Source organism: Chlorocebus sabaeus, chromosome 11 (assembly GCF_047675955.1).
Source record: "Chlorocebus sabaeus isolate Y175 chromosome 11, mChlSab1.0.hap1, whole genome shotgun sequence".
In the NCBI taxonomy this organism is placed as follows: domain Eukaryota; kingdom Metazoa; phylum Chordata; class Mammalia; order Primates; family Cercopithecidae; genus Chlorocebus; species Chlorocebus sabaeus.
This window is the reverse complement of record NC_132914.1, coordinates 105,414,413-105,438,275: the sequence shown is the minus strand read 5'-3', so window position 1 is coordinate 105,438,275 and position 23,863 is coordinate 105,414,413. Positions and strand designations below refer to the sequence as shown.

Genomic DNA, 23,863 nt, shown 5'->3' with positions numbered 1-23,863 from the left:
GTTAGGTAAGAAAGGCCAGTTGCAAAATAGTGTGTTCAGTATACTACCTTTTATGCAAAATGAGAGAAATGAAATGAAAAGGGAATGTATTTCCCCAAAGAAACTCTGGAAGGAGACATACGGAGCTAACATAGAAAGGTGGGTACAGTGGAAACTGGATCAATGGTGGTAGGTAGGAGCAAGATTTTTCATTATAATCTTTCTATAGTTTTAGATGGTTTGAACATCACCAGTTAGATGGAGTTGTGATGCCTGGTCAGCAATTTAAATTCAAAAAGCCTATTAAAATTGTGGATGGATGGCCATTAGGCTAAGAGTGTTATTATGTGAATACCATATGTGTTGTAAACTCTAAGGCCCATGGTTTTCATTCCTATTTTCTCCTTGACTGTGACATAACCACATTTGGGGTTTTCAAACTAGCTGGATTTATTGTCCAGCTGACTACGTCTTTCCTTGATGTCAGAATGAGGCCACCTTTGGCCCACTTTGAACCAGCTGAGAGAGTCCTGTGGGGTTTACACAGAGCCTACCTCTCCCTCCAGTGTCCACATCATCCTTGTGACTGTGATGCATTCCTGGTGGCCTCCTGAGGCCATGGGTAGTCAGTCAATACCTATGTCTCATAGTGGACCTGCCATCTCATTCCAAGAATACCCTTGAGCTCTCGGTGAAACGTTTGTAGGGAAAACAACGTGTTCTTGTGGGCTCTCCTTAACGCTAATATCCATGGATGAAGACAACCTCTAGAGCAGATAATGACTGAAACCCATGCTCAATGAAGAGAGCTGCCTGGAATAGCTTTTAGCTCATCTTGTGTCTGCCAGACCTTCCCAAACACTGCCTCTAGCCCACCACCAAACAGGCTGTGTGTTAAATCACACCTTTTCCTGTTAAAATCAACCCGTGACATTGAGGCTGGGTGCAGTGGCTTATGCCTATAATCCCAGCCCTTTGGGAGGCCGAGGTGGGGGGATCACTTGAGTCCAGGAGTTGGAGACTAGTCTGGCCAACATGGCAAAACCCCATCTCTATAAAATACAAATAAAAATTAGTGGGGTGTAGTGGTGTATGCCTATAGTAGTCCTAGCTACTCAGGAGGCTGAAGTGGGAGGATCACTTGAGCCCAGGGAGGTTGAGGCTGCAGTAAGTTGTGATTGAGCTGCCATTGGCAATTCCAACCAGTGCGTGGTCTAACCCGTTGCCAGGGGGCTCTGGCTTTTCATCCCAAAGCAAAAGCCCCACCCATTTCTGCTATGGGGTTGACACCTTGCCCATAGCTCCCTGATCTTTGGGAATTTTGGAAATCCCCAGCACTGCCTTTCCTGTGCTTTTAAACATATGCAAATGCAACAGCAAATGGCCCCCGCCCCAGGAGGACAGCTATTCCTGGGGCCCTCCCTGCCCACACTAGGTGGCTCCGTGGGGTCTTGTTAAACCTTCTCAGAAGTTGGCAGAAGACTCCTTTTAGCCTTGCCCTTTCCTCTTCCCTCTGGGTCTCTCTTCCTGGGGACTTTCTTCGCTCTGCCTTCATCTTTCTTCTGCCACTTTGCAGCTTTGCCCTGGCCGCTCTGTCTTCCTCTTTCCAGTCCCTCTGCATGTCTCCTCTTCCTGCTGGCTTTCCTCTCCCTGCCCCTCCTCCCCATCTCTTTCTGTCTGCGTGGAGGAGGTGTCATCCTCTGTTCTCTCTGCTCTTTCTTGGCTGTGCTGCTCCTTCCTCCCTCCTAAGATCACCCACCCCGCCAAGCCCCTGCCCTGTGGGGGCCTGAAGTGAAGAGGGCTCTTCCCTCCAATTCCCCAGAGCTGAGGGGCAGGGCCAGCGTCTTGGGCTGGTGACCAGTGCAGACACACAGGGCTCAGAAGGCCTGCGCTTGGTTTAACACTTGGCTGTTGCCGTCCTGAATTCTCAGTAATTTTTGAATAAGAGGCTGCCTTTCATTTTGCAGTGACTCCATGAGATATGCACTGGCTTCTGCTGAGGACTGTGAACTTCCTGGGGGAACACATCCCCTCCTGGTAGGGCTGTAAGAGCCGGGCTGAGGCGCAGGGTCCAGGTGCCGGTCCTGCGTTTACTCCTCGTTCACCCAACAGTGAGTTGCAAGATTCATCCTCATTTTACCGATGAGATAAATCAAGGCTCAGAGAGGCCGTGTCACTTGCCCAAGGACCCACAGCTCATGAGCCTGGATTGAAGGAAGCTGACTCTGAAATTTGGACATTCTGTGATCCTTTCCTGGCTGAAACCATAGGGGCCTTGGTAAGGGCCTTAGTTCACCCTTTTATTGGTGACCTAAGGCTCAGTCTTTGCATCTGAAAAATAGAGGTAGTGAAAGTAGCCGCCTGTGCAGAAACAACTGGTGTTTAAATCCTGGAACGTTCCTGGCACATGGCTACCTCCTGAAACAGCAGCTGCAGCCTTTCTGAGCCTCCATTTTCTCATCTGTTAAATGGGGTTCATGGTGGTACCTGCCTCACCAGACACTTATGGGAATTTAATGACACAGGACATGTGCTTAGCTTAGGGCCTGGCACAAGTAGGTGGGCAAGGCCAGGACACAGGAGCTTCTGGGCTAGAGGAGGGAGTGATCTATGAGTAGGGAAACTAGGATTTAATGTCCAGACTGGGGCACTTTGAGAATGAAAGGAGCTTGATAAAAAAGCATAAACAGGGATTGTTGTGGGCAAGCCAGGATGGAGGGTCACTCCACCTGTGTGTCAAGTGTATCCTTGTCAGGATTGTCTGTTTCATAAAACATGTTCACAGATAAGTGAGTGTAAGGATGCCCCAGGCCCACCTCCAGCTGGTGTGGAGAAAGACTGTGTTTGGGTTGGGTGCAGTGGCTCATGCCTGTAATCCTAGCACTTTGGGAGGCTGAGGTGGGTGGATCACCCGAGTCCAGCCTGACCAACATGGAGAAACCCCATCCCTACTAAAAATACGAAATTAGCCGGGTATGGTGAAGCATGCCTGTAATCTCAGCTATTTGGGAGGCTGAGGCAGGAGAATCGATTGAACCCAGGACATGGATGTTACGGTGAGCTGAGATTGTGCCATTGCACTCCAGCCTGGGCAAAAAGAGCAAAACTCCGTCTCAAAAAAAAAAGATTGTGTTCGACCCTGGGCCATAGAGAATGATGTCCCTTGGGCTGGGCATGATGGATCATGCTGGTAAGCCTAGCACTTTGGGAAGCAAAGCGGGAGGAAAACTTGAGGCCAGGAGTTCAAGACCAGCTTAGGCAATATAGCAAAAACTTATCTCCAAAAATTAAAATAAAATAAAATTTAAAAAGGGGAGTGGGAAAAAAAGAAAGAGTAGTGTCCCGCTTACCACTGCTACTGCTACCAAGGCTTCAGTTCTGAGAAAACAACGTCAGGGAGAATGACTTAAAGGCCACGGTTCAGGCCCCTTCTCAGATATTCTAGAAAATTCTTTGGATTACACCAGCAATGCATGTAATCCAAAGAATTTGGATTCTTCGGTTGTGTAGACTGAAACTCACAGTCACATCTAGGAAAAGCGGCTTTTACTGAATTGCAGTTTGGGGCAGTGCTGTCCATCAGTGAGTGTTTGGTGCCTCCCTTAAAACATTCAGGAACTGGAGGCCCCGTTCCGTGGTCAGATCCCCTATGTCTTCTCTCCACACGCTTCTGGAGACAGTCCTGCTCCTAGCTTCAGGAGGCCTTGCCATTTCCCCTGAGTGGGTTCGGTTTTTCACAAGGAGCGTGTGACTCATGTAACTGGGTCCCTCTTTCAGGAAGCTGGGGGTCCAGTGTGTGGTCCAGCCACTGTCAGCATTTAGGACATTTTTTGTCCCCTGCATTTCACCCTTAGCCGTGGCTCCATTTTCTGTCTCTACACATGTTTGCCTTCCTTCTTTTACTTTAATTTATGTTCCCTGTATAAGTGAGCCTCTTTGGAACCTCCCACCATCCACGGCTGCATCACGCCAGTATATAAGTGAACAAAAATAAAACATCAACAAACCTGCAAGCAAAAACGTATTGTGGCACCCCTCCCCAACCCAGGAGAGCAGCTCGGATGGCCTGGTGGGGGTCGGCTGGCAAGGGGTTAAGAATGATGCAGAGGAAGTGCTGGCCGAGATTAAAGGGAGGAAGTGGCTGCTGCCTGGGGAGGGAGGTGGCTGGCTCGTCCTGTGTGACTCCAGGGGCCTAAACCAACACTGACATGAATGTGGCAGGTTGCTCAAGGTCAGTTTAGCGAAAAAAAGGAAGAGCTTTCTAAAGACTTGACAAGTCTTTCTAGAAGTTCTGCTAGTGGGGGTTTCAAACTCACTGATAGCTGACTCCAGACATAGCTCTCTTTAAACATAATAGCCAAAGGGCAGGTTTGTTGGAGCCGTTCTCTTCATGTTCATAGAGTGACCGGAGGGCCCTGATTTGCTGGGACATTCCAGTTTGAGCACTTTACAGTCTGCATCCCAGGACACCCCTTGGTTTCTGGCAAACCAGGACAACTGGTCGGTCACCCTATGCACCCTACATACATGATCTCATGAAATCTTAACATTGACCCCTCTTACAGATGAGGAGTCTGTGATTTGGTAACCCAAGGTTATGTAGCATGGGAAGGGCTGAGCTGGGATTCATGTGTGGATTTGCTGTAACTGAGTGAGGCTTAAGCTCTCAGCCGCACTGAGCCGCTTCCCTTTTCCTGTAAGATGAGGGTACAAGACCCCTTGATCCTAAAGCCCCTCCAGCAATGACTTTTAGGATTCTGGAATTTCCTCTGGTCTTCAAGCAGCTTTTTGTTTTCCATGGAAGGTGGGGTGGGGTAGGGTGGGGGACAATATTTGCAGCAAGACCCCTCCTAGGTCAAGGCTTGGGCTTTGCCTTGGGAGAAGTGACAGCCTGGTGACGGGGTCAAAAGGAAGGGCAGCCTGCCCCTCCTTCCCTGTGCCTGGGAACAGGGTGGGATCTCATACTCCACCGTCCTGATTGCTGGCAGTGGTGCCAGTTCATTTGTCAGCTGCCTGGGCTGGAGCCAGGGAATTCCAAGGGGCCAGAGCCTTCCTGAGCGCTCCAAGGCCTCTGTGCTCGGGGCTAGCAGCCTAGGCAGGAGGACCCTGGGGCAGCTCAGGGCTCTGGGATGTTTCAAAGCTCCATGTGGCTGGACAGGCCTCTGCAGCCCCCCTGCCTTAGGAGTCTGGCCAGCCTGTGGAGACTGTGCAGAGGGGGAGTGATTTGGAGTCTCTGAGTACCCCAAGTCAATGAGGTAGGGTTGCGAATGTGCAAGGTGGGGACAGATGCACAGGTGGGGACAGCTGATACAAGATCGTAGGGCCCTGCGTGCAGCAGGCAAGCCACAGAACATGAAGGACAGTGACCGTCACTGAAGACGTGGACTCCGGAGTCAGGACAGCACAGATTCAAACCTCTCCTCTGCCCCTTCCTACTGTGGGATCTTGGGCCAGTGCCCTTGCTTCTCTATGCCTTAATTTCCACAACTGAAAAATGGGAATGAAAATATCTACCTTGAAGGTTTGTTGTGAGTGGAGGCACTGAGTATGCCATCGGTGCCCCATAAGCAGGGGGTGGATTCCATCAGCCCCAGACTCTCAGTTTTGGTTCCTCTCACCCCAGAGCTGCACCCGAGGACCCTGTGACAGTCAGCGGGTGAGGGCTGTTCCCCGTGGAGAAGCTGTGCTGGCGGGATGTAAGGGAAGTCCTAGGGAGGAAGGAGTGCTTTGTAGCGAAAGGGGCCCGTCAGCCCATCCCATGATGCTTGGAAGTGCTGTGATAAGGGTATAGATGCCTTGGGTTCCCACAGGTCTGAGTTCAAGTCCTGGCTCCACCAGGCACTGGGTGGTGATCCTGATCTCGTTCCTTTCAGAGCCTCAGTTTCAACATCTGTGGAATGGGGGTGATGTTCTTCCGCTCCTCAGGCCAGGGGGAAGATGGGTTGTCAGGACACAAGGAGATGAGGGGAAGTCAAACTCACAGCTAGGTGCCTGGCACGTAGCAGGATGGCTCTCTTTCCTCCTGTCACCTTGCTGCCTGCTCTGCCTGGATTTGTGCACGTGAGGCTGGGAGGAGCACGGGATGCTTGTGAAAAGCACACCCCAGGCAGAGGGACCTGCAAGAGCAGAGGCCCAGGTGCTTTGAAGCATGCTCAGGGGTACTGGGCTCCTGGAGCACAGGGAGCAGGTTGGTTTGGAAGGACTTGGCCTCGGAGGTCCCCCCAGCAGTCCCTTCCTGCCCCCAGCCTGGGACTTCCCATGAGTCCTGCAGCCCTGTCCTGGGTCCGTGGCCTTGGGTTACTGACCTCACTTGGGCTGTCCAAGGGGAAGGGAGGCTAATGCCCATGCTCGGTGGCCCACGCTTCCTCCTGTTGCCTCTTGTCTCACCAGCTCTCCCTCTCTGTACTGCCTTTTCCCCTTAGCATCCTTTCCCTGGCACTTTATTTCTTTTTAGGAGGCAGGGTCTTGCTCTGTTACCCAAGCTGGAGTACAGTGGTGCAATCATAGCTCACTGCAGCCTCGACTTCCTGTGCTCAAGCAATCCTCCCACCTTAGCCTTCTGAGTAGCTGGGGACTACAAGGTGTGTGTCACCACACCTGGCTAATTTTTAAAATTATTATTATTTTTTCCTACAGACATGGTCTCTCTCTGATGCCCAAGCTGGTGTTGAACTCCTAGCTACAAGTGACCCTCCTGCCTCAGCCTCCCAAAGTGCTGGGATAACAGGCATGAGCCACCCTGCCCGGTCTCCCTAGCACTTTTAAGCGTTAATATCTCACACGCACACATACACACATTCACGTCAACCACTAACTGGATGTGACATATTTGGAATGGTTTTGGCATCTGAGTCCCAGTCCTGCCGCATTCTGCTGTATAACTGTGTCCAACAGCTCCTTCCTCTTTGTGTGTGGGCCTCTGCTTCTCCACCGTCATCACGACATTGACTTCAGTTCACTGGGGGAAAGTTGAAAGCAGGACCCTGATGGTGGAATTGAAGGCATAGCAGCAGCGTGTATCTGGCATCAATTTGCAGTGGGGGTTGCCTTTCCAGAACCCCAGCACCAGACCCCAGAGACTGCTCCTTCATCTGCACCCTGCTTATCTCCTGGGTGGGGGGTGGGGAGGCGGTCTTCAAACTTACCTGCCTCACACGCACGTCCTGGGATGTGCCTGGTAAGCTGCAGGCTCTGGCTGCCCCTCAGCACTGCCTCCCTCCTATCTCTGCCTACTCCCCTGCTGAAAGGCCCTGGGTCCATGAGGCCCAGGGATGGGACTCAGTGTTACCATGGCAACCATAGCTTATCTGTGGCATCACGGACTCCAGGGGAAGATGGCTCCCAGCCCCCAGGACTGGATAGTATGGGCCCCTCTCTGTGACCTGGCTTCTCCCGTGAAGACCCATCTGAGTATCTCTGGTCCTCACTCCTCCGCTCACTCAACACCTTTCTTGGAGCATTGGTGGTTGCCATGGAAATGGCTCTGGAAACAAACCAGTCCTTGTGGGCTGAGGAAAAATCCTCAAGAAAAATAGAGATTGCTGGGCTTCCCGGCTCTCTGATGGGATATCCTGACGCCTGGAGCCTCCAAAAACTGCACTTTCTGGGTCAGCCTGGAACTGGCAGAAGGGCCCTCAGTTCACCAGGCCTCTTGCTATTCTCTTGCCTCCAGCCTCTCCTCTTCAATACAGCCCTCACATCATCCACCCAGGTTAGAAACTGGAATCTTTTTAGAAAGATGGCACCCTCTGCTTAAAACCATCCATGGCTCCCTATTGCCCATAGGATGAAGTTGATGGCTTGCAGGGATCTCACAATCTGAAACTCTCTTCTTTCCTTAGCCACATCTCCTGCCTTCTCCCCTCCCCTAAGACAAACACACACACACGCACACACACACAGCCCCTATCCACACTTTATCAAGCCTCTGTGCCTCTGCAGGTATGTATATTATTTCCCTCGGCTGCTCCATCTGGCAAAGGCTCTATCCTCTCCAAGGCTCAGCTCAAATGCCCCCTCCTCCAGGAAGCATCCCCTGATTTCCCAGCCCTTTACTTTGTGCAGAGCCAGGGCCACACACTCAGTGACCAACAGGGCCAGGCAGGAGACCCAAATGACCCATTTATGAACATTTTTCATGTTCACAAAGAAATATGTGCTCTCCCATGAAAGCTGAAAGTGAGGCGGCCTTGGTTCCTCTTTCTCTCACTGGATTGCACTTATTTCTGCCACAGCAGAGGCCCTGGACAAACTCAATGGCAAATTGCAACTGGCTTACTACCCCAGGGGAAAATAGGGAGGGGTGGGGACTGTGGCTAACTCTGTTCTGTAATGCAAGCCTAGCATGGCCAGTTTGCTGGAAGCCTGGCATTTAGGGGACATCTCAGAATACTGACTGTGCCATGATCTGTTCCTGCACCCACTTTCTCTACATGAAGGCAGTGGCTGGGCCATCTTACTCCCACAGCATCTGGCAAGGAGTGTGACCCTTAGATGTTGCCCACTACTGGCTTTTTTTTGGAGATGGAGGTCTCACGCTGTCACCCAGGCTGGAGTGTAGTGGTGCAATCATAGCTCACTGCAGCCCTGAGCTGCTGGGCTCAAACGATCCTCCTGCCTTTGCATCTGCTCTTCCCACTGGCTACCATGCTCTTCCGCATCACCAGCCCATGTCTCCCTCTCTGTGTATTCAGGTCTCCATTCAGAGGTGGAACAGGGCATAAATGCTGGCAGAGGGGAATTCTATTTTAGAGAGAGCACTCCAAGAAGCCTCTCTGAAAAGATGACCCTCTTTATATTTTATTCACAGCACAAATCACTGCCTGCTATTATATTCATTTTATTTTTTCAGCATTTACATAGAGCTTCAGATGAACCAAGCATGCTTCTAAAACATTACCAACATAAACCCATTACCAACATTTAATCCTTGTAACAACTCTGAGGGAAGAGCAATGATGACTCCTATTTTCCAGATGAGGAAACTGAGGCACAGAGAGGTGTAGTGACTTGCCCATGGTCACACAGCAGAGCTGGGATTCAAACTCAGGCAGTCTGGCTCCAGATGTGTTTGCTGTCCTTATTGTGTGTTTGTTTACTTGACTGTTTAGCATCTGTCACCCCTGACAACCCCCCCACCCCAACTCCAAGGGCAGGGATGTGTCTGGTTTGTTCCCTGCTGCAACCCCAGTACTCAGATCCAGGCCTGGCTCATAATAGGAATTTAATGACTATTTCTTGGAAGGATGGAGGAAGGGAAACAGGAGGATTAGAGGACTGGAAGGAAGAATCTTTGGCCTTCAGAGCTGAGCCCAACGTCAAGATTGTCTTGTCGGAAGCTTCTCAGCCTCCTGAGGGATTTGAGTCAGCCTGTCTGGAGGGGCCCCTGCCCTACCCGTCCTCACCCTCCAGTAGAACCTCTATTTTCTGACCTCTCCCAAGAAGAGGTGCCAAACCTCATTCCCAGCTCCCTGGGCCCATGCTGAGCACACTTCCTACAGTGACGGGAGCCCTGGAGGGGAACAGTCAAGACGGGGGCGGGAAGTCTCCAGAACAAGGTGGCCTGCTGTTGAGGGAACAGGCTGTTGAGTGGCCAGCGAGAGGTCTGGGCGGGGCTACGCTGGACCAGATGTGCTCAGGGAATGAGCAGAGGAGAGGGCTGGGAAGGGGCTTGTGCCCTGCCAAATTCTCCTGGGACCCTAAAACAGTGGGCTTCACTGTGGGAGCGGTAGAAACACATCTCAGTTTCACCCTGTGAAAGAAATTGCCTTTCCCTATTAACGCAGTGGCTGTGGTGGTGACAAACACTTCACCAGCCTTGTTTCATTGAATCCTCACAACTCCTTGAGACAGATGCTACCCAGGAGGCTCCTGAGGCTGAGAGAGGTAAGTAACCTACATGACGTCACACAGCCGGGAAGTGCTGGAGCTAGATCTGAAACCTAGTTCCAGACGATATGTAACATGACTCCATGGAAAACCAAGGGAGAAGCTGGAAGCCCAGCCTGGGGCTCCGGGTTCTACCCACGTGCTCACTTGCTCACTTCACTGACTCTGAATCTCAGTTTTGCCATCTGTGAAATGAGAACGACGGCAAAGTGCCATTGTGTGTGACCTGACGAAGGGCTGGCTGTTTTTCTAGGTGTGCCACAGAGGTTGTTTTCCTTCACCATTATGGTATGTTGGGTGGTCCACATGCCCCAGAAGTGGAAAAAGACACTTGGAGGTGTGGAGAGCGGGTCCAGATCACCCAGTCAGGGCCACCTCCTTGTTAGGTGTTAATGCCCTGTCCTGACTGAGGCCAGACAATAGCTTGGTTTCAACTGAGGGACTTGAGTAAAGTGAAACTTGAGTGACTTGAGTGAAACATGCTTTGCAGAGCCTCTTGCAGAGGGTGTAGGGATGCCGGGGAGGTGGGAGGCCGAGCTGAGGATGGGAATGGCAGAAGCCATGGTTTCCTCATCCAGCCCGGGGCAGAAGGGGCCTGGGAGGAGGCCGAGAGGCATCTCTGTCCTGTGGCTTGGCTCTCCTCCTGAGGCTTCTAGACATTATCCAGGCTACTCTCTGAGCTCTGTTAATTTCTGGAAACAAAGCCCTTTCCTTTGGGCAGAATCAGCCAGCTGGACTCAGCCTTGTCCTCTCTATTGTGGGACAGGGGCTCACGGAACATCACAAGCTGGTTTTTCTATGCAGACATTTGCTGAGCTCCTGCTGTGTACCAGGTGCCATGTCCACATCACTGTGTCATGACATGCTCATGCTCACCCCAGGAAGGAAGTACTAATAGCCCATTTTACAGATGGGGCTCAGGGAGGAGAAGCAGTTTGTCCACTGTCACTGAGCTAGGAAAGGTCTTTGAACCTGGTCTAGCTGACTCCCAAGAGTGGGCTCTTAGCTGCCGTGCAGCTTGGAATGAGAGATGCATCAGACAACCTTGTTGCGGTCAGCCAGGACCCCAGTCTTACTCTTGGGGTGGCGGGACAGATGGAACGTAAATCCACCTTGAACCTCTGGCCCAGAGATCTTAGAGCTGTCAGGATCCCAAAAGATCCCTTTATCTAGACCCTCCCGCTGACCCGATTTCCTGAAAGGAAGATTTTATTATTGCCATTTCGTAGGTGACTCCAGTACAGCTCAGATAGGTAAAGCAACTTGCTCAGGATAACACAACATGGAGCAGAGTCACGCTGTGTTTTTATATTGGCCCCATGGCTGGAAATAGACACTTGGTTCATTCAGTTATGGTGTCTTTTGAAAGCTGAGAGGGAACTTTGAGATAATTCCAACCCTCCTTGTTTCGTAGATGGGGAAATTGAGGCGCCAAAGAGTCAGGGATATATTTAAGGACATTTGCTAAGTAGAGCCTGTGCATTACAAAAGAAAGAGCATGAGATTCTTCATCTGGATTCAAATTCCACCTCTGCCCTTCACCAGCCACAGTACAGCCTGTGCATTACAAAAGAAAGAGCATGAGATTCGTCATCTGGGTTCAAATTCCACCCTTCACCAGCCACATAACCTTGGTAAGTCTCTTTTTTTTTTGAGATGGAGTCTTGCTCTGTCGCCGAGGCTGGTGCAGTGGCGGGATCTCAGCTCACTGCAAGTTCCGCCTCCCAGGTTCACGCCATTCTCCCACCTCAGCCTCCTGAGTAGCTGGGATTACAGGCGCCCTCCACCACGCCTGGCGAATTTTGTTTGTGCATTTTTGGTAGAGACGGGGTTTCACCGTGTTAGCCAGGATGGTCTCGATCTCCTGAGCTCGTGAGGCAAGACTCTTAACCTCCCTGGGACTCAGTTTCTCAGCTCTAAAATGGACATTGTAAGGGTCACTGTCTCATGGGGTTGAGTGAGATGATGCTCAAAAAGGGCTTCTCAATGTCCTGGCACACATAGTAGGTGTTCAATAGAATGTAGTTACTACAGTGGTTATTGATATTATTTAATGCAGACATGCTAGGGTCTGGTGCTTCTTCACAGGATGGCCCGCTGCATCTAGTATACCTGGCCAGGGCTCTTGTGTGAGTCTGGGGGGCCTGGTGCAATGTTCTTCTCATTCATCTGCCAGAGCAACAGAGAAGGGAGAGAGGCATGGGACTTAAACACAAGGGCTGCAGAGCAGATGAGTCTGGGTTCTCCACCTCCGCGCCCTTCTCCCTGCCCCCTGGCAGATTGGGACCCTGTGGCTGTGGCTGGGGAAGTTGCTTGAGTTGCCACTTTCCAGGTATCTCAGGGTGCCAGAGAAGAGAAGCAAGGGCAGAGGGTGAGCTGTGCTGACCTGGTTGTAAGAGAACAGCAACTTCTCGGGAGTGCTTCTGAAGGCATGTGGGGCCTCCGCCACCTCCCAGAGTTGAGACTCCAAGCCCACACTCAGAACAGCACACCAAGTGCGTACCACAGGCTGGCTCCCAGCATGGGCAGAAGTCACTCACCCCAGCTGCCTTCTCGACCACATCCTGAGCAAGCCGTGAGCAGCCCCAGCACCAGCTGCCATGTAGCTACAATGTGCTTGGGGATTATTTGCATGAGTGGACCCAAGGCTGACGTCAGGGGATTAACGAAATATGGTGCTGGGCCTCCCAGTCCAGTGGGATATGCGCAGGGGAGAAAATTTGTTTATAGGGCAGCTTCAGGGGCTGGGGCAGTGTTTATGGGGAGAGGCACAAGTTGGGTGGCTGGGAAGATACTTAGGGCTTGTGCACGGGACCGATTACTGGGAGCTACAGGGGCTTCCCGGCCTGGAAGGACAGATGTCCATCAAATGCTCTTGTTGGGGACCTTCTGTGGCTAGGAATGGCTGCTGGGGAGATGGTAAAATGGCAGCTAGGTGTCCAATAAGATAATGAGGCTGAGTTTGCAACGGCGTGTTCTCATGGAACTTGGTCGGAGTTCAGTCTGGGTCTGGGGTTGAGCCTCAGCTCAGTCCTCAGGTAGGCAGGGTCTAGATTGCTCCGGCCATAGTAAGGCATTGGTCTTGATTCTAAGAACAAGGAGGTGCTAAGAGGTTTTCAGCAAGGAGTGACGCGATGTGGTTTGCTTCTTGAAAAGATTTGTCTACTAGGAATAAAATTGTCTGTGTACTAGGTAATAGGTTTCTAACCAGTTAGGAGTCCCAGGTAGCCACATAGGTAAGCAGAGGTGATGCTCAGATTTGTGAGTTGTTGGGGAGACAAAATGGGAAGAACTTGTTGATAGATGTGGGGGTAGGTAGGGAGGGGGAGGCGTGGAGAGTCTGGTTTCTGAGTCAGAGTGTTGGCAGGAGACAGACGACCCACTCAAATGAGGTGATTAATGAGAACTTAGTCAGGGGAGGACTGACAAAAGGGTAGACAGTATAAGGGATCCCTACCACGCTCCAGGTCCAGTGAAGGCGAGAACTCACTGCCCCTAGACCGAGGCGCTAGAGCAGGAAGTAGTTATGGCACCCAAGGAGCGTGACTGTGGCCGCACACCCCTGACAGAGAGGGAGCTGGAGGGTTTGCACCAACCGCACGCTCCATGCCTGCAGTTGTAGAGCAAACCAGAGGTCAGAGGGCAAACAGCCTATTGAGCTTTCAAGCAGGTCAGCCTGTAGGGCACAGAACAGACAGGGATCTGGAGACAGAGATCCCCAGGGAGGAAGGAAACGCTTTTAAGGCTCAAGGAGTAGTGTTCTAATGGGAGGATGCCAGGCAGTGGCGTGAATATTTTGGGGGGTCTCCCTGTGTCCGTGTGCTCATCAGCTGCTCTTCCTGGCCTCTAAGCAGGTGGGCTGTCTGGGTTCAGGGGCATAAGCTCCTTGTTTTTGCCCATTCTTATGGAGGCCTAAGCTCCGTCGTGGCCCCTTCCAAATCCTAAAGAAAATGGGATAGTCTGTTAGGCAGCCCGTGCCACTGTGCTCTGCTGCGGTGACTCAGTGCGAGCTCCCGCATGTGGGCGTGGGACCAGGCAGGAAATTCTGTCCTGACACGGAGCTAATTCTGTCCTGGGGCTGGCAGCCAGGCCTGTGGTTGGAACATCTGCAGGCACTGTGTGGTTTCCAGGTTCCCGAGTCACTCAGAGCCTGCGGATACAGGGATGTGGAGGTGTCTCTGGAGCCATCCTTGGGAGATGAGACGCCCCTTCCCTCTGCCCTGGAGGGTAGGAGATCTGGTGAACGGGACGAGCCCAGAAGCTCTGGCAGCAGGCAAAGACATCAGCACCTGCAGTCGTCCAGGCCTCGGGGAGGCTGGTGTGCTGCTCAGAAGAGACATCTTTGAGGGCAAGAGTGGTGACTGGCAGGCCTCATTACATTTCAGCTGCTGGCTGAGGCAGGGATCTTGTGCTTTGGGGTCAAAAAGTCCTTGGTTCAAATCCTGAGCTGATGCTTAAAGGCTGTGTGAATCTGGACTAGTCACTTCACCTCTCTGATTCCCTATTTGCAAATCTATGCAACAGTCTATGTGGACCACACTGAGGCACAAGTTACGGAAGTGCCAGGCACAGTTCTGGGCTCTGGGGATATAACATAAACAAGAGAGACCAAGTTCCTCCTGTCTATGATTTAGAGAGGGTCATGTACTCTCTGGGTCTTAGTTTCCCCTGCTGCAAGAGATGTCCTCTGAGGGGCCTCCCAGCAACTTTTGGAGGCTGACAGAACTGGAGGAGAGGTGTCTGAGCCATCTGGCTGGACGGTCAGGGTGGGGCATGTGGGGAGAAGATGGGGACAGGAGCCAGGCCAAACATGGTCATTTGCAGAGCGAGGAATGTTTCCAGTTTCCCTGATGGGCTCTTACGCCCACAGGCCCTGATAAAGCCCCTGCATTTGGCCTGTGGCCTGTTTTCAGGAAGAGGTTAGTGGTAGGCTGCGATGAAAGAGACAGCAGATTGACAGAGCGGCTGCTGGAAGCTTGGGCTGGCTGGGAGCACAGGTGAGGAATGTTGCAGGTGAGGGGCAGCTGAGCCTGTCAGAGGGGGAGGGCTGACCGATGACCGGCATGCAGGAGATGGAGGCAACATGGGAAGAGAAAGAGGAGGAGGTGGAGACGGGGAAGACAGGGAGACTGCAGAGAGATGGAATAGATGGAGAGGGCCAGGAACAAAGAGAGGCAAACACAGAGACTGGGGGAGAGAGAGAGGCAGAAAGAACAAGTCAGATATGAGACAGAAGACAGTAAGAACAGGACAGAGGTGGAAGTAGGGAAAGAGACAAAGGACAGACAGACCAGGGCAGAAAAGCAGCCAGTGCTTTGCGACGTAAGGAACCCACTGGGCAAAGGGGTTTAATCAAGGAAGCAGAAGGCAAATATCTGCTGCCCAGATGGCCCCCGGCCCTGCTGTACACTGAGCCCCTAGGACACACACTGGCAAGGGAACAGCCAGAGGAGGTGGGGCCCTGGATCCATATGAACTTGGTTTTTGAATCCCAGTCCTGGTAATGGCAAGGAGAACTCACTGCCTCTAGGCTGAGGGGCAAGAGGGAGCAGTGGTTCTTGGCGCCTGGAGAGTGTAGCTGTGGCCAAGTCGACCCGTGGAGACCCTACAGGGAAGGAGCCGGAGGGTAAACACCCAGCCTTGCTCTCCAGCCCCGCAATCCCTGCTTGACACTGTCATTGATCAACCAACCAGGCAGGTGTGAGGCAAGCTACTCGCTCCCCTGCCTCGGCTTCAGACATCCCCGTTGTTAAAGTGGGACTGATGCCAAGACCTTGCAGGGTTAGGGGGAGGCTGCAGAGAGAAAAGGTGTGCTCTCACCCACGGTGTGCTGCATCCTAGCAGCCACGCCAGCACTGGGGCGCAGAAGGCTCCACATGTCCTTGGAGGATGGATGAATAAATGAATGACTCCCGCCTCCAAAGGGCTTCTCCTGTAACCGAGATTGGAGGCATTTCGCATTCAGGCTATTAACCAGAGGCAGAGGGACCTGGGGGAGAAAATCGCAGAGGACCCGGAGCCTTGCCTTGCTCCGTCTGTAAAATGCACAACCCGAATCTTGCCAGATTGATTTTTTGGGGGCCCTTGGGAGGTTCCACTGGGGCAAAAGCTAGAGTTTTCTGGAATGTTCCAAGGAGGCGAGGCAGTGGACAGAGTGAGCTTGTCAATTCAGCAGGCTTTGGGTTTGAAGCCTGTCTCTGAGCATTCTTTCAGCATGGTTAGTTGGACCTACCTTACTTACCTGAGCCCTCTATGTGACCTTGGGCATGTTAGTTACCTTCTCTATGCCTGTTTTCTCATTAGTAGCTGTGTTTAGAATAGTGGTTGAACCATACAGAGGACTGTATGTGTATTTGTTTAATAAAAGTTAAGCCAATAATGTCCATTCGAGGCTTTTGTTCTGCATGGCAGGAGGAGCCAGATGCGACCTTGAGGCCCTGTCCCTTTCCCAGCAAGGGTCCAGCAGCGGGGGTGTGGGCAGGACACAATCATCTGCCTGGTGACCATCCCACCCTCTGCAGGGGCTGGGCTTGGCAAGGAAGGACTGGGGCTCAGGACTCTGCACAGCCGCTCCTGGCTGGGCTGACGTTACTTCCGTTGGCTGGTCCAAGTTCATTCCCTCCTAACGGGGAAAATGGGTGGGGTTCTGAGGGTTAAGTGTTTGGCCCCCTGCCTGGCCATTGTGGCTTGGTCAGGGATTCAGTAACCAAGACTCTGAGTTGGGCACCACCCAAGCATGAGCCCCAGGCAGGGATTGGAGTGTTTGTTTGATAGTTTTGGGGTTTTCTGGACCTCAGGAGAGGAGGGAGGGTTGACATAATTATACCCCTCCATCCTTCCGCTTCTCCATCAGGGGCTCCCAGAAGCCTCTGCACTTGTATTTTCTTTCTTCACGGCGCTCATTTCCCAGTAGCCCTATTTCCTAGTCCCGTGACCCCTCCCACCCTCTCTCCCATGGAGCCGTTCTAATGTGTTCAATGTGCATCTTGCTATTTGGCTTGATTCTTGCAAAACATGTGTTGCTGCTTTGTAGACACGTTCTCAATGTAGGGCAGCACTATTAGGGTCCCAAAAGCCAACACCTGTGGCTCTTTGTTGGCGAACTGACCTCAGAGGCTAGGAGTGGCTGGGAGTGTGCACTCCAGGACAGGGTGGAGGCATGCAAATACTCCTGGAATGTGACCTGCACTCTTCCCAGGGTCCTCGAAGGGCGCGAGCCAAGGCCACCCTCTGTAGGACTCTGTGGGATGCTGCAACCCTGCCTGGCCTCCTCCTACTTCCTCACTCCCTCACCAGTTTTTCCTGAAATGCTTCCTTAATAAATCACTTTTGCCAGAATCGTCAGTTGAGAATTTTCTTCTAGGGAAAGAAGACGTATCTGAAAACAATGCACATGGACACCTCCCTGTGTACTTCCTTGCAGGGAGGTGGGGCACTGCCTGGGTATTCACTCAGGAGCCATCACAGGGGGTTCGCAGGTACCTGCAGCATGGCATGAGGTGCCTGTGCTCCCACCTGGCCAACCTGGGAAGCGTGCAGCTTTCTAGTTCTTGCCACAGTCTAGAAGGTGTAGAATGTCATCTGGTTGTGGTTTTCATGTGCATTTCTTTGATCTTCAATTTGTCATATGCCTGGGTTTGGGGATTTCCCTCCTGTCAATTGCCTGTTCCTATCGTTTGCCCATTGTCCTGTTAGGGTCACTGTTTTTTGGATTTGCAGGAAGGGGCTCCTTGAGTACGCTAGATAGCAATCCTTTTTGGGTTTGGAGATTGTAAATATATTCCTCCATTGGAGGCAGGAAGTGTGTGTGTGTGTGTGCATTTGAAGTGTGTGTGTCTGTGTGAGCACACATGCCTGTGTATGTGTGTGTAGCCCATTATAAGGATGGGATCTGGGCCCCCGCGTGGCTTCAGGGCAGAGAGGTGGAGTTCGGATTCGCAAACACAAGATGAGCAATCGAGTGGAGCCACAAATAGTAACACTAACAACAACAACAGCAACAACATGGGCATTAAGCTGTCTATGTTTCCAAAACCTCAGTCTCCTCATCTGTAAAATGGGGAAGAATACTGTCCCCTTTGCAAGGTTGTTTGGGAACATTCTGTGACAACATTTCTAATGAGTGTGGCTCCTGCCACATAGTAGGTGTTTAATAAATTATGATGCCAGCAATAGTAAAGCATGTGCTTATTATGTGCCTACTAGGTGCCAGGCACTGAGCTGGGGGCTGGTGGAGGATGAGCACGTGTTACATAGTAGGGCTTTTTTGTGTGGGTGGCCTGGGTGGCATTGTCAGGTAAGACATGGTCTGCAGCAGAGGGAGAGGCCTGGGGAACTGGACAGAGTGAGAGTCAGAACCAGGTACTGATGGAAAACTTGGGTGGACACGGACGGGTGCTGTGGCTTATGCCTGTAATCCCAGCACTTTGGGAGGGGCCAAAGTGAGCGGATCTACGAGTTCAGGAGATCGAGACCATCCTGGCTAACATGGTGAAACTCCATCTCTACTAAAAATACAAAAATTTAGCTGGGCGTGGTGGGACACGCCTGTAGTCCCAGCTACTTGGGAGGCTGAGGCAGAGAATCACTTGAACCCCAGAGGCAGAGGTTGCAGTGAGCCAAGATTGTGCCACTGCATTCCAACCTGGGCGACAGAGCGAGATTTCATCTCAAAAAAAAAAAAAAAAAAAAAGACTTGGGTGGACGCTGATTGTGGTCAGAGCCACCGCTGACAATAAAAATAACAACACTGGCTTTCTGCTCTACAGTGCAATGTGCTTCACAGGGCTTATTTCACCCCCCTGAGCCTCTGTGTCCCTCCCTGTCTGAAAATGCATACAATTGTGTCCTAACCCTGTAGGGTGGTCATGAGGCTTGGGTGAGATGGGATAAACTCCTTGGCTCATTGTCCAGCACAAAGGAAGTACTTTATTAATGATTAATGTTGAACTTCCTTATGCTAGGCAGTGCTGCAAACGCTTCACCAATACCACTTCTTCAATTCTCACAATAGCCATAGGAGGTGGGTCCTTGGATTATCCCCATTGCACCAATATTGAAATGGAGGCTTTAGGGAGGGCTAAGTAATGTGCCCAGGGTGGCACAGCTCACGGGTCATGGAGCAAGAGTCTAGCCCTGATGGATGGGAAGCTGTATTCTGGGCCCTTAATCCCTTTGTTGTGTTGTTTTATGTTCTATGGCATCAACAATGTCACTGTTATTATTTCTAATATCCAGATAGACCTAGTGAGATAGAAAAAAAAAAGCATTCATTCATTCGTTCATTCATTCATCAAACAATATTCTGGGCAATGCACTAGAGTTACATAAGATATTACTATTGGGGAAATTAGGTGATAGGTACATGGAACTTCTCTGTACTACTTTTGCAATTGCTTGTGAGTCTGTAATTATTTCAAAATAGTTATAAAAGGAGTATGGCAGAAGTGACCCCTATGTGATTTCCAAGCACTGACCCCCAAGGATAGGTTATAAAAGGCCATGTTCCCTGGCACACTTGCTCCTGGAGCTCAGGGCTGCCAGGCAACAAGCCCACTCCCCTGAAGCTGCCATGCTGTGAGTAAGCTCAAGCCACATGGTGCCCTGGTCCGTAGTATCAGAGAAGCAAAACGAAACCGAACAAAGCCCAGTATCCAGAGGAACTGTCTGGTGCCTGGATTCTGCTCCAGTCTGAGGAAATGGAGCTGAATAAGACCTAGATCTTGTCCTCAGATAACTGTTTTCTAATCAGATGCATAAGCCAGCCACAATCACATAAATGCCATGTGCCCCACCTGGGTGAGCAGGACCCCGTAGGAGCCAGAATGGGGCGTGTATTTGTTTTCCAGCACGGTCATACCAAACAGTCACAAACTGAGTGGCTTAAAACAACAGGAATTTATTGTCTCATGGTTCTGGAAGCCAGAACTCTGAAATCAAGGGCCATGCTCCCTCTGAAGGCTCCAGGGGAGGATCCTTCCTCGCCTCTTCCAGCTTCTAGTGGCTCCAGATGTTCTTTGGCTTGGGGCGACATCCCTCCCATCTCTGCCTCCGTCTCCACATGGCCGTCTGTTCTCTGTCCATGTGAAATCTTCCCCTGCTTTTCCTCTTATACGATGACTGTCACTTGGGGCCCACTGTAACCCCAAATGACCTCTTCATGAGATCCTTACCTTAATCTCAGCTGCAAAGACCCTTTTCCCAAACAAAGTCGCACTGACAGCTTCTAGTGGATGCACCATTTTGCGGGGGTGGGGAGTGCAGAGTGCATCCTTCCACTTACTACAGGAGGGAGAGGGGATGCTTCCTAGAGAGGATTCCTGAACCTGGTTGCTAGGGATGAGGCTGAGCTTAGAGAAGGAATTTAAAAGGGAGTGGAAACTCCTACACTGAAAAAAAAAAGTGATTTTGATTTTTAGAGACTGCCACCTAGTAAATGTGTTGGTCAAGAAAAGTTTCAGTTGTTCCAGTTCGTGCCTCTCCCACAAAGCACAGCTCTCAGACCTCTGCGGCCTTGACCTTCCGGGGTCTTTCTCTGACATTCTTGGCAAGACTGATGAGCTGGGAAGAGCACCTGGTGCAGGCATATGCAGGGCATCCCAGATCTGAAAGTGTTCTCGAGATCGTCTGCTGCCCAGTCCTGACTCCAAAAACAAATTCCTGTCACCTTAGCTCATTCTAGTTCTGCACAGCAGGTGGGGTGGGTATTGTTATCATCCCCATTTTGCAGATTGCACATCTGAGGCCCTGAGAGGAGAAGTAGCTTGCTCAGGTGACACAGCAAGTCTCCTGCTGCCCACACGTGGGCCTTGTGCTGTCACCTCCTCCCTGGCATTCCCTTCTGGATCCCTCCTGGGACTGTCCCAGGGAATGGACCAGTACGACTGGCTTAGGAAGTTCTAACTCAGGAGGCTAAGGGTGGGGTGGCTTTTGCCCTGGGGCCAAATCCAGTATGAGTTCAGGGTCTCAGGCAGAATCTTGGTGCTGGGCCTGGAGAATGGGCTTCCCCTGGGTTCTCTGGGCAGCTGAGGGTGGAAAGGGAGGCAGACTGACTGCTGTTAGGCCAGCCTGCCTGCCTGGGCTGTGATGAATGATGTGGTCTCTGGGGAGTAACCCCCGTGTGTGTGTGTGTGTGTGTGTGTGTGCGCGCGTGCGCGCACCCCAGACCTCAGCTAGATTATCCTGAAAACTGGGAGGGCGAATTCCCTGAGGGGCTAGGAAAAGTGGAGCAACAAGGAGGGTGTCCCTGTAGGGTGGAGCTGGAGGGCCTGGTGCATCAGGAAAGGTGTGAACAGACATCGGTAAATGTGTTCTCCTTTCCAGTAAGCAGTGTGGTGAAGAGCAAGGCTCGTAGTCAGAGTGAACCCAGATGTGGGTCTGTCACTGGCTGAAGTCTGTGACACTAGCATCACTTCCTCCCTTTACAATGGGAGTGATAGCAGTACCACTCCTGGAGGTTGTTGGAGATGCATGAGCTGATGCAGTGCAAGTGCTTGATACAGTGCTTGGGCTCTTATGTGCACCCAGTCAATTATTACTTATTACAAGGAAGTAAAACCAATATAAAGTATAATTGGATGTAGACATAAGGACCAACCAAAACCAGTGCAGAAACCTGCAGCCTAGAGGTTTCTGTGCCTTTGACCAACAAACATGACTCTGAACTTCCTTGTGGTCACATTAAAAAGGGAAATGTGATCAGCTGTAGACCATGGATGATCAAGAGCGAGAAAGCAACCCAGTTCCTCAAGAGAAGCAACATTGTTCCTTACCCTGAATCCTCCGGAGTATTTCTCATCTTTCTCACTGGGCAGAGAGCTTCACAAAGGGTACCCCAAGGGAGTCAGTGAGCAACATCATTGACTAGGAATTACACAGCACTGCAGGTGTGATTTCATGTGGTAACTGACTGCAGAGGTCTTGAGGAGGAGATGAAGGGAAATCTGTGAAGGTGGCTCAGAGAAGGCAGCTCTGTGGCAGGATCAGGAGTGTGACAAGGGTTTGGGCTATCAGGATTGAAGGTTGAGGCTTACAGAGGTCAGAGTGGTTGGGATGAGAGCTGATAATCCTCAGGGAAACAGGAGGAGCCTAAGAGCCTTTTCACTTGGGATCCTTGGAAGTCAGATTCTGGAGTCAGAGCTCCCTGCTGTGTGGCCCCAGGCAAGTGTATTCACCTCTCTGAACCTCAGTTTTCTTATCTGCAAATAGGAGTTATTTTTACAGGGCTATTATGGAGTCTTGCAAAGCACATACAGTGAGAGATCAAGCATATGTTAACTGTATGTATGTACATATTATGTACACTGGACCCTTGAACAAGTCAGGGGCTAGGGGAGCCAACTCACTTTACAGTCAATAATCCACATTTAATTTTTGACTCTCCCAAAACTTAACTACTGATAACCTCCTGTTGACCAGAAGTATTGTTACTAACATACACAACCAATTGACACGTTTTTATGTCGTATGTATTACATGCCATACTCATACCATCAAGTAAGCTAGAGAAAAAGAAAATGTGATTAAGAAAATCATGAGGAAGAGAGAATATATTTACTATTTATTGAGTGGAAGTGGGTCACCACAAAGGTCTTCATCCTCATTGTTTTCACATTGAGTAGGCTGAGGAACAGGAAGAGGAGGAATTGGTTTTGCTGTCTCAGGGGTGGCAGAGGCAGAAGAAAATTCACATATAAGTGGACCCATGCAGTTCAAACCTGTATTGTTCAAGGGTCAGCAGTATATATAGTGACACATACTTTTTTCATAAGCTTCCTGGTTGTGAAGAATTTAAGGAATTTGGGTAACTAGAATTTGACAGCTCTTTACAATTCACAATTGGCAAAGGCTTCATTGTCTTCACACGATTCTCCCAATAGCATGAGAGAGGTGTTCTTACCCCCACTTGAGACATTAGAGTTTAGAGAAGCAAAATCTTTACCTGTGTCCCTCTTTTTTTTTTTTTTTTTTTGAGACAGTCTCACTCTGTCGCCCAGGCTGGAGTGCAATGGTGTGATCTTGGCTCACCACAATCTCCACTCCTGTGTCCAAGCAATTCCCTTGCCTCAGCCTCCTGAGTAGCTGGGATTACAGGAACGTGTCACCATGCTCGGCTAATTTTTGTGTTTTTAGTAGAGACGAGGTTTCACCATGTTGCCCAGGCTGGTCTCAAACTCCTGGCCTCAAGTGATCCTCCCACCTGAGCCACCCAAAGTGCTGGGATTACAGGCATGAGCCACCGTGCCCGGCCTCTATGTCCCTTTCTGACCTGCCCTTGATCCCACAACTGGAGAGACAAGTGGGCAGGAACTCACTGGTCCTCTGGCTTCCTAGCCTCATCCCAGCATCCCAGGCAAAGACCATTTTAGAAGGGAGTTAAGAGTGGAAGCCTGAGAAATAATAACAACGACAAAAACAACGATATAGTGCTTATCCCATAAGGGGACCTGTTCCAAGCACTTAATCCTCACGACCATCTTCTTATGAGATAGGAGCTATTATTATCAAGCCCATTTTATAGATAAGACAACTGAGCTGCAAAGAAGGTAACTGACTTGCCAAGGTCACAGGGGAGTTCCTACAGATCCAGGATGTGGTTGCAGGCAGTCTGACTGGGCCCCAGAGTCTGCTCTTCCGCTTGGTTTGGGAGCAGAAATGTGCTCAGGACAGGAGGGATGTGTGTTAGGACAGAGCAGAGGCTCAAAGCAAACCCGTGACTTGTGCCTCCCTTACACTTCCAGAGAGAGAGAGGGGTCTTGGGGTGGAGGGGAATGCACCAACAGGGGACACGAATCCACTCAATTCCTGGAAGGATGAGGAGTCAGGGGTGGAAGGACAGACATGCCCGGAGGATGTCAGCGCCATTCTGTGCCAGCCCAGCCTGGCCCCAGGTCTAAGATGAAAAAACATGGCCTCTGACCCCAAGCTGCTCCCAGCCCAGTCAGAGAGCCCGACATGATGTCATCTGCTTCAGGCTGTATCTCTGCAGATGCTGTGC

General features: G+C 51.0%; 1 protein-coding gene across 4 annotated transcripts in view; it reads left to right on the top strand.

Moving 5' to 3' along the window:
• CMKLR1 (chemerin chemokine-like receptor 1) overlaps positions 1 to 23,863 on the top strand; it is a 50,975-nt gene that overhangs the window by 20,792 nt on the left and 6,320 nt on the right. Inside the window, exon 2 of one of the 4 annotated variants that reach the window (XM_073021069.1) lies at positions 11,282 to 11,501. The exons of 1 other annotated variant lie outside the window; for it this stretch is intronic. The gene's annotated coding sequence lies outside the window, so the exon portion shown is untranslated. Of the gene's footprint in view, positions 1 to 9,002; positions 9,865 to 11,281; positions 11,502 to 14,625; positions 14,865 to 23,863 lie in introns of those variants that run through there. 2 more of the 4 variants (XM_073021070.1, XM_037996580.2) reach the window with 2 other exon arrangements.